Genomic DNA, 11,157 nt, shown 5'->3' with positions numbered 1-11,157 from the left:
CACCAGAATATACAGAGGAGAAGTGTTTAGCAAAAAGGTTGGCGATGTCAAGACCGTTAGTAGCATGAGTTTCATTATAGTGCATACTAGAAGGAAGATCATTATCAGTACGCTTTTGCGCAACAAATTGCCAAAATTGTTTAGGGTTTTGCAGTAATTTTGACTCAGTAACTTCTACATAAGATTTATAGCATTTGGCTGATTCGATTTTGGACAGTTCCCTTAAATGAGAAAATTTTCGATACAAGTTTAAGTTGCCAGTGTCTTTAAATAGCTTATGAGTTTTCTTTTTTTCAATTATTAACTGTTTGAGTTTTGAGCTAAACCAATTTGGAAACTTGGGTTGTTAGTAACATCCCTTAGGAACAAAAAAATCTATAGCGCGTGAGACGCATTCATTAAATTTAAATACGGCGTCATTAATATCAGATTTTAAAAATAGTACTGACCAATTAATCTGGGAAAGAAATTTGTTCATATTAGAGTAGTCACCATTAAGATATTTGTAGTGATAAGAGGCACTTGGTTTCAAAGAATCTAATTGGAAGAAATCAGTGATGTTAATAGAGAGAGGTGGATGATATTTATCTATAGGTAACAAAGAGACATCAGCTTCACTTACTATGATATTTGGTATGCTAGAAAAAATTAAATCTAGGCAAGAACCTAGATAGTTAGTGACTGGATTTATTTGAAACAGATTCAAGTAGGCAAAAAAAATTACAATTTCAGTAGCTTGTGGGGAAAGATTACTAGTAGGAGTTTTGACACCTTGGTTGTCGTTCAGCCACAATATTTTAGGTAAATTATAATCGCCATAAATAAATAAGGAATCATCGTTTCTAGAAACATGTTCAGTTAAAGCAGTATGTGACTTATAGACTTCTATCGAAGAGGATGGAGGAATGTAAACACAACCGAGTACAAGTTTTTTGTTACCTAATAGAACACATAGAAACAATTGATCAGACACATTGTTAGATGACTCTAGAATATAGCAATGGTATTTCTTGTTTACACATATCATCACTCCACCACGTTTTCATTTCGCAGAAGAAGTAGAACGGTCACTACGAAAAATGTTATAGTCAAAAAATCCCAACTCAGCAGATGAGATATTATCGGAGAGCCATGTTTCAGTAAAAAATATAAAGTCATATTGACACACACTGACGTTACAGCGAATGGTGTTCAGTTTTGTGTTTAGGCCACGAACATTTTGGTAGTACATTGAGTAGGAATTATTCACAGAATGATTGATCAGGTTCAACCTAAAAAATTAATCCGAGAGAGTTCACGTCTTTCAGCAGCCTGGCGGGCGGGGCAGTCCTGAGCTCCAGTATTGTGAGAAGCCGGTTTCCTGAAGAAGGTGCAGGTGGCGCATACTGGTGATTTCACCTTATTGGGGCAGGCATCACGGTTGTGGCCAACTTTGGCACAGTGGGGACAGGTAGGTAAGTCAGTTTGGCACTTTGAAGCTGTGTGACAATATAATTGACAGTGGCCACACTTTAAACTATCTACCCAGTCTCTTACTCGGTGTAGTTGCCAGTCTATGGCAAGTTTAGTTCGCGATATTAAAGAGTGACGCACAGATGGAGGGACTCTAAAAATGTGGATGCAGTTTCCAGTGCGAGGGCCAGATTTATGGGAAAAAGACATGATCAATTTTAAGTTCTCCAAAGATAGACCAGTGTCGTTGGAAGATTGAAGATGAACGGCACTTATAATTTCCTCTGCCGAAATGTCTTGAGGGAGGTTGTGGATGGCGATGCGAGGGAGGCGATTTGGGGCAATGGTTGCTTTTAATCCCGCTTCGTTAAGCGCCGGAGCGTTCGCGAGTTTATCTGCCTCAGCAGAAGTGCTGGGGTGTATTTACACCCCACCATTTTTGAAGTGAAACTTCTTTACGCGCGTCATGCAATTTCGAGGAGTAAAACCAACTCATGACCGAAACGAAAATGCGGGACCGATTAAAGTTCATTTGATGTAGTAAAAGTTTTGAAGTAAAATATAAATGCTTCTTAGCTCATCTCGACAACTGGCGTTGGTGGTGTAATGGTCAGCATAGTTGCTTTCGAAGCAGTTGATCCGAGTTCGATTCTCGGCCATGGAATATTATTTTTTTGTTTTTAAGGAATTTTTTTTTTTTAATGGTTGACCATAATATCAATCCACTAAGTAATATTTTAGGCCTGTAGCATAATTGAAAAGTTAAAGAATGATATAAAATTTTTTATGATGTTAACGATAAAAAAATGAAAAAAAACATAAAATTAAAATAAAAAATGGGCCAACGGCACGCGGTGTTCCCAAGCGGTCACCCATCCAAGTACTGACCGCGCCCAATGTTGCTTAACTTCGGTGATCGGACGAGAACCGGTGTGTTCAAAATGGTATGGTCGTTGGCAAAAGTTAAACAATATTAATTTCTATTCTACCTGCCAATAAATATATGAAAATTAGTATAAAAAAGCCCTAATAATATTGAAAAAATTAGCAAGGTGTGTGCGAGGTTGATAAAAATAATCATTACATACGCGCTTGAAAAAGATCGTAATTACATTAATAAGTTTGTAGGAATTTTTTTTTTCAATGGTTGACCATAATATCAATCCACTAAGTAATATTTTAGGCCTGTAGCATACTTGAAAAGTTAAAGAATTTTATGATATTATTAATTATAGTAATGATAAAAAAATAAAAAAAACATGAAATTAAAATAAAAAATAGGCCAACGGCACGCGGTGTTCCCAAGCGGTCACCCATCCAAGTACTGACCGCGCCCAATGTTGCTTAACTTCGGTGATCGGACGAGAACCGGTGTGTTCAACATGGTATGGTCGTTGGCAAACGCTAAACAATATTAATTTCTACTCTACCTGCCAATAAATATATGAAAATTAGTATAAAAAAGCCCTAATAATACTGAAAACATTAGCAAGGTGTAAATATTATATACCTAGTTTAACTCACTCTCCTAACTCATCTTCGCTGTCTACAGGCAGAGCGCACGACTGTGGTCGTGAAGAACCGAGGTTCGATCCCCGCTTTAACTAATTTTTTTTTTCTTTTTTTATAACTTTTAATTTTTTTTATCACATGCTACTTATAAATATGTCAATAGACAGAAAAAAAGAGAGAATGAAATGAAAAGAGAGAGAGAGAAGAATACTAGAAGTTTCACTTCTGTCTTGCGTAGGCTTGACACACCCATTTTTTAGTTCTCGCATTCCAGTGACTCGGATGCCCAGTTTACTGGGATTGATAGCATTTTTCAGCGATTTTAGGGTCGACTCGGAATTGTCTGTTGACTGGTGAATTATAACCGAAGGTCTGGCAGGTCCTGGAGGAGCATTATTTCTGGTTATAGGCTCTCGATTGATGCTCTACAGTTGAGATTTGAACACGATTGTTTATCTTCCTTAAAATTCTATTTTCACCGGAAATTTCAGCCATTTTTGCCGCCATTTCGCTAATTACACCTAATATAGTTATAGTCTTTGGATTCAATTTACTCATTTGTTCTTTGCTCTGTTTCATTGTAGCATCATTAATACAGTTTTGCATCTGTTTTACCGCTTACGTAGCTTTGGATATGTTTATCTGGGGATCCATCTTGAGTTTTGATTGTAAATAAGAATTTACGAAAAATTTATTTATCACAGCTTGAATCACCGTCTACTTCAAAACGTGTCTATGGTTAACTCAACTGTCAAAATCACTTTTAGAACTTGAAATTCACGTAGATTATTAAGATAGCGAAAAACTAATTTACGCAGGAGAATAAACGAATATTTCTTCACAAAATGATGTATCACATATATAAGATATCACTCTTTTACTGCACTTTTTCACGTAAGAAGAACAGCTAACAGTAAGTAAATGCGCTTAGAAGTATTGTTGTTGAGAAATTTTTTGCTGGGTTAGTAAATTTTGCTGTCAGAAAAAGAAAAAATGCTGGTTTCTGTAGGAAAAATATACAGATTTTTATTATAGATTTATTCATAATTGATATAACAAGGGTTTTATAGTTCAAGGCTATTTACAAGCTAGGTGTACTTAGTCCTTGTGAGAGATCGTACGTGACGTCATCTTTCTAGTAACTTCTGTGTATCTTCCAGAATGCGACTATTACATATTGCTCAGTAAAGTTTAACCTTCAAGCCAGTTCCCATAGTTCGTGTTTTCAAATTTAATGTAGCTTCCCACATTTGCAGATTCGACCCTACAATAAAACAATTCTTTGGCCTGGTATTTTTATAAACATATTGCCTTGTTTGTATCATTTATGATTTAAGAATTAGTGACATTTTACTGCAAGCAGCGGCAGCTTTCAAATAGGGCTGTTCGCTTTATATTTTATGATCACCCTAGTTAAACCATTATGCCTAAAAATATTTACCAATACCTTTCCCACCCCTGTCCCATAGTAATAAAAACCCCAAATAAAGTTTCATGTCCCTTAAAATAATTCCTTTAAAATATTTGTATTGTTTAAGTCACGTTTGTATCATTAAGAATAGTTAAGTGCATTTTATTTTATGTTAAGAATGTTGTTTGCCAACGAGCGGGTGGAACATCTTTATTTTGGTAAAATGTCCTTCAGAATTTAGTTTAAATACAGATACCTCCCAGAAAAAGGGCAGTATTCATATAACTGGTAGGTACAGACGTACCTACGCAGGAGACAGTATTGCAGTGTTGCTATGACGGGTAGGTACAGACGTACCTACGCAGTCAGTCGTGAGATAATTACTAGGTTTATGTAAACCTAGGGAAAACTGAAGAATAGAGGAAACTAGACCTTTATTTCTTTCAGTTTAAGTTTTAGCAGAGGAAAATAAGATCCTCTGCAATTATATTGTGAATTAATAAATTTATATGTCAAGAAGAAGAAGTGTTTTCCTGCATTCCATCTGACGGCGTGTTCTCGTACCACGATAGCAGAAACATATGGTCCTTCGAGCCGCATCGGGAACAGCAGCATCATGGAAGCGGGACAACACACAAAGACGTCATCTGTCTGCGGCAGCAAGGCGGGAACCAGCAGCAGCTGGACGGAGGCTCAAATAAAAGCTTCAGAAACCAAGGTGCACATCACGAGACAAAAGGCCCGCCTACTTACGGAGATGGCCGAAGCAAAGATGGCCGCTTCCGAAGCAAAGATGGCTGCAGCAATGTCAATATTGGATGCAGAGGAGCAACATGCGGCGCTCGTTTTAGAAGCTGCATCAAGGACTTCGCAACGGACTCTCGAGGATAGAGTCAATGACTGGGTGGACCAGTCACATCACAATTCATCATCAGAACTTGGAGATCACGATAAACAACCTCTTCGAGTTCAAATGGAGCAGCAACAGGAACTGCTCCATGATGGGCGGTTATCACTACAACCGCCCACAAGAACTGCACAGCAACAGCCCTTGGCAGGGCAGACTCTCCCGTCGCAAATGGAGCCTCGGGTAAAGCAGGCTCATCCGCTGCAATTGGAACAGCGGTTGGAGCAGCACAAGGGTGGGCGGTACGCGTTACTCCCACCAAAAGGATCCTCAGAGCAGCAGCCCTTGGCAGGGCAGACTCTCCCGTCGCAAATGGAACCTCGGGTAGAGCAGGCTCATCCGCTGCAATTGGAACAGCGGTTGGAGCAGCAGCAGCAGGGCGGGCGGTACGAGCTACTCCCACCCAGAGGAACATCACATCAGCAGCCCTTGGTAGGGCAATCTCTTCAGCTGCAACCGACGCAGCATTAGCAGCCAAGCAGTAGCTGCTGGGAGCTGCCTACATCAGTGCAGCCATTCAACTTAGCAGAGCAACGCGACGGGCAACAGTGGCCAGAGTCGCAGGGCCGATTCCAGGGACCAACACCTGCTATAACTGAAGACCGTCTCGCGGAATCAATTGGTAAGGCAATGTCTTTATATAATACCAGGCCCAAAGTTAATGATCTTCCCACATTTAACGGCAATCCAATTGAATGGATTGCATTCAAATCAATATACCATCATACCACAGACTTCTTAAAAGTATCTGACAGCGAAAATTTATATAGATTGCAAAAAGCGTTAAAAGGAGAGGCGCGTGACGCGGTTTCTTCCCTTCTATTATCTCCTTGCAATGTCAAGGAAATAATAAATACGTTAGAAAATATATTTGGCAACACGGATCACATCATACAAAAAAACTATTGGTGAGATCCGAAATTTAAGTAAATTAGATGAGAATACCAGTTCAGACGCCATAATTCGATTTTCTTGTAAAGTAAAAAATTTAATTTCTATGTTAAAATCATTTAAAAATATCGGACATTTGCACAATCCAGATTTGTTATCGACATTAATCGGTAAACTACCTAGTACACTACGAACGTTGTGGCTTACAGACAAAGATAGGCGGAACACAACACAGCCAATACTCTGCTATTTATCACTTTGGCTGGAAGAAATCGTCATTAATTCACGTGACTCAGGGATAAGTTTCAATTCTAAAATCAGTAACGAAACTAAATTCGCTTCCAATAACCATTTCAAGCAGTATAGTAATAATTATCATCCACGGCAAGCTAATCAACATCAAAATAAACAAAATTTTAATAGGCCTTATGCATCCAAAAATAATCATTTCGAACGTCCGTACGATACGTCAAAAAAATTCCTTTATCACACCACTTATAATGGAAAACCACCGTGCTGTGTTTGCAAAGGAGAACACCAGATTTGGCAATGTGAAAAATTTAAAAATGTCCCAATAACGCAAAGATGGGAAATTGCTAAATATAATAATGTTTGTTACAAGTGCTTAGGGTACGGACATTCCCGTTTTAATTGTAAAGTAAATTTAAAATCACCAAACAAAAAATTTCATGATTTATTGGTTAATCACAATCGGGTGGAAACCGATGAAGTTGTCACAAACACGTGGGAAAGTAATCAAGTACTTTTAAAAATTATTCCGATTACGGTATACGGGCCACTCGGAAGCCGAGATATTCATGCGCTGTTAGACGATGGGTCAACCGTCACATTGTTAGACCAAGAAGTAGCCAAACAAATCGGTTTGTCTGGACCAGTTAGTGACCTCTCATTGCATGGAGTCAATGAAATGAGCTCCAACAACGCGGATTCTATGTCAATAAATGTAAAAATAAAAGGTAAAAACGAAGTAGAATCGTACATAGCTAGTGCTCGAACCGTTCGGGATTTAAAGATACCAGCTCAAATGGCGCTATCTAATTCTTACATTTCGAGTAATAAACACTTAAAGAACGCTCCTCACTTTGAAAAGAATGTAAAACCCCAAATGTTAATTGGGCAAAACAACTGGGAATTAATTATTTCCAGAAAATTAGTTCAGGGAGATAAAAATAAAGTATCATTATCTTATACAAAGCTTGGTTGGGTCGCGCTCGGCCATATTTCAAATAAAACGGGAAATAGTGTAGAATTCAATTTTTATGTTCAGGAAAACGAAAATAGCGAATTGCATGAAATTATCAAAGAGAGTTTTAAGATAGACGAGATGGGAGTAGTGAGCCCGAAAATATGCAAAGATGATAAACGTGCATATTCCCTGTTAGAAAGTACCACAAAACGCGCTAGTCAGGGGTGTCATTGGGAGACGGGTTTGCTGTGGAAGGAAGAAGAAAGATATTTTCCTGATAGTCTTCAGGTTGCGGAAAATAGATTAAAAACTTTAGAAAAGAGAATGGACAAAGACCCTGAATTTGCGGAAGCCTACTGCAACAAAATACAATATTATTTAGATAAAGGATATGCAAAAAAATTCAATTTCAGTGGTAGGTATCCGGATAGCTCGGATAAATTTTATTTACCACATTTTGCTGTTTACAACCCAAATAAGCCAGGAAAGCTTCGGGTTGTATTTGATGCGGCGGCAAAATCAAAGGGAATTTCTTTGAATGATAGGCTTTTAACCGGGCCCGATCTATATAATTCTCTGCTAGGAATGCTTTTTAAATTTAGGCAAAATAAAATTGCATTCACCGCCGATATCCAAGAAATGTTTGTACAAATTAAAATTATTGATGAAGATACACCGTTTCAGTTGTTTTTATGGAGAGGAAAAGATCGTAAGGTAGCCCCGTCTGTATACGTTATGAATTCAATGATTTTTGGCGCAAAATCATCACCTTGTTCGGCGCAATTCGTAAAAAATAAAAACGCGGATCAATTTTTATGTCAGTATCCCCAGGCCGTCAAAGCAATAAAAACAAAACATTACATGGACTACTATTTAGATAGTGTAAATTCATTAGAAAGTGCGAAGAAATTAATACAAGATATTACATACATACATGCTCAAGGCGGGTTTGAGGGTGGAGGTGAATGCGAAATTACCTACTACAACCATTTAGTCAGTCAGTAAGATATACATTTTTTACGGAATTTCTAGTTTTAAGACATTACCTACTACACAATTTTTAGTCATAAGAGTTACATTTTTACGGAATTTCTTGTTTAAAGACATTACCTACTACACAATTTTTAGTCATAAGATTTACATATTCCACGGAATTTCTAGTTTTAAAAGCAGCATAAATATTTGTATTTTAGACATTTTAATAAATTTAACTGGTAATTTTCGTAGACATGCAGTAAGTACCTAATAAAGATAACAGTCGCATTCTTAGCCTATTTTGTGAAGTACTTCACGGGAGGAGGTATGTATCTTCCAGAATGCGACTATTACATATTGCTCAGTAAAGTTTAACCTTCAAGCCAGTTCCCATAGTTCGTGTTTTCAAATTTAATGTAGCTTCCCACATTTGCAGATTCGACCCTACAATAAAACAATTCTTTGGCCTGGTATTTTTATAAACATATTGCCTTGTTTGTATCATTTATGATTTAAGAATTAGTGACATTTTACTGCAAGCAGCGGCAGCTTTCAAATAGGGCTGTTCGCTTTATATTTTATGATCACCCTAGTTAAACCATTATGCCTAAAAATATTTGCCAATACCTTTCCCACCCCTGTCCCATAGTAATAAAAACCCCAAATAAAGTTTCATGTCCCTTAAAATAATTCCTTTAAAATATTTGTATTGTTTAAGTCACGTTTGTATCATTAAGAATAGTTAAGTGCATTTTATTTTATGTTAAGAATGTTGTTTGCCAACGAGCGGGTGGAACATCTTTATTTTGGTAAAATGTCCTTCAGAATTTAGTTTAAATACAGATACCTCCCAGAAAAAGGGCAGTATTCATATAACTGGTAGGTACAGACGTACCTACGCAGGAGACAGTATTAGAGTATTCATATAACTGGTAGGTACAGACGTACCTACGCAGGAGACAGTATTGCAGTGTTGCTATGACGGGTAGGTACAGACGTACCTACGCAGTCAGTCGTGAGATAATTACTAGGTTTATGTAAACCTAGGGAAAACTGAAGAATAGAGGAAACTAGACCTTTATTTCTTTCAGTTTAAGTTTTAGCAGAGGAAAATAAGATCCTCTGCAATTATATTGTGAATTAATAAATTTATATGTCAAGAAGAAGAAGTGTTTTCCTGCATTCCATCTGACGGCGTGTTCTCGTACCACGATAGCAGAAACATTCTGTATTTTTCGTTTATAATAAGACGAAGAACATCGATGACGTCAGTACAAGCTTTTGCTGGGACTTTTTTTTCAATATTACCCATTTCAGTTGAAATATCTATTCTCGTCTTTGAGATGGGGAGTAGTTTAAAAAAGAAAAAAAGTACTTCCATTACAGTTTTTATTTGAGGATATAACATAGCTTAGAATATCATAAAATAAAATATTAAAAATTGTAAATAAAGTGACGTAATTTAACGAAATTTTATTATGGTTGCAATGTATCGTTTTATAAATCCTTCTTTCTTTCTAAAAACTTTGTCCGCATTTGAAAATGTTCATGAGTTATTTGTTCTTTTGAGTTTGTTATTAGATTAAAATAATACATGTACACATATACATAAATATACTTTTTTTCACGTGTATTACAGAAGTACATATTTACTTACTACAATAGAAATATAATTTACAATAATTTAGTTTAGAGTTCTTGTAATAATAAAAATAAATAAATGACTCTTGAAACCTTCGAGGCCAATGTTGAAAATGTCCAAAGTCCCAGAGATTTCATTTAGCAGCAACATACCTCTTCAATCAGCCTGTGCTGGGCCAGAACGTCCGTTCTGCCATGTGTAATATAGCGAATTTTGATTAATTGGAGACTTTGACACTTTACTGGTGTACATGAGTCAAAATGGACACGGTTAAACCTACGATCGACTAATTCAACAGTCGTTCAACATTCACACATACCGTGCCCAGTATTACTGCCACAGAACACTGCAGTTTAGGTGCAAACGAGTACAATTTCATCAGTTATTTACAGAGTTACGTCCTCTATCAGTCAGATTTTACCTTTTTATACCTTTTTTATGTGGATACCGCACAGGTGTCTCAACTGCTCCCAACCGTCTGAAGCCAGTGTGACTATGGCATCCCCTATTGGGGTATGCTGTGAGGCTTAAGGTATTGGGGAGGAAAAGGAGATGGGGAGGAAAAGGAGATGGGGAAAAGGTAATTCAGATCTGGTCACCAAACACAGCTTAAGCCATTTCAAGCAACGTTTCAATTCTGAATGGTAGTCTTACACCAGGGCGATACACTATCAATCATACAAATTATCTTGCGCACGCCGGGATTTGAACACGCGGTCTTGGGATTGCTTTACCCCTCGAACACGGAGGCCGTATATATACCTAAAGTGTAAGTATTTTTCCTCAAAAAAGGGCAATAAAACTAATATTATCTGCAAAAAATGTTAAATATTATTTAAAGTATGAAATAAAAATATGCTTGCAACATTTAAAAATTAGTGTAACTTTTTATTTTTATTTTTGGGTCATATTCAAGGAATGTTTTTGTACAGTATCTAGTATGAAAAACACGAATAAGGATGATTGAAAATTTTGTGATTTTATGTTTTGAGATGTCTGATTTTGAATTTAAATTTAGAGGCGAAGTTATTTTGAGTTTAAATGCTTTTATAAGAAATTTATTACAATAGTGAGTCCATAAACAGAAATCTTCTAGTGAGGCGGGTTACTTTCATGTTAGTAATATTGATCATGCTATTGCAATAAACGCCCGTATTGCC

The 11,157-nt window shown here is 36.9% G+C and overlaps 2 non-coding genes across 2 annotated transcripts; both read right to left on the bottom strand.

Moving 5' to 3' along the window:
• Positions 1-2,291: 2,291 nt before the first annotated feature.
• Positions 2,292-2,410, bottom strand: LOC149411442 (5S ribosomal RNA). The gene has a single exon (XR_016304851.1). It is a non-coding gene; the product is annotated as a 5S ribosomal RNA (ribosomal RNA).
• A 322-nt stretch (positions 2,411-2,732) lies between these two features.
• On the bottom strand, positions 2,733-2,851 carry LOC149411441 (5S ribosomal RNA). The gene has a single exon (XR_016304824.1). It is a non-coding gene; the product is annotated as a 5S ribosomal RNA (ribosomal RNA).
• Between the last annotated feature and the right edge of the window lie 8,306 nt (positions 2,852-11,157).

The sequence above is a fragment of the Hesperophylax consimilis genome, chromosome 25 (genome assembly GCF_061612785.1).
Source record: "Hesperophylax consimilis isolate HC1 chromosome 25, BYU_Hcon_1.0, whole genome shotgun sequence".
Lineage (NCBI taxonomy): Eukaryota > Metazoa > Arthropoda > Insecta > Trichoptera > Limnephilidae > Hesperophylax > Hesperophylax consimilis.
The sequence above is the reverse complement of the archived record's forward strand: the minus strand, read 5'-3'. Positions and strand labels throughout refer to the sequence as shown.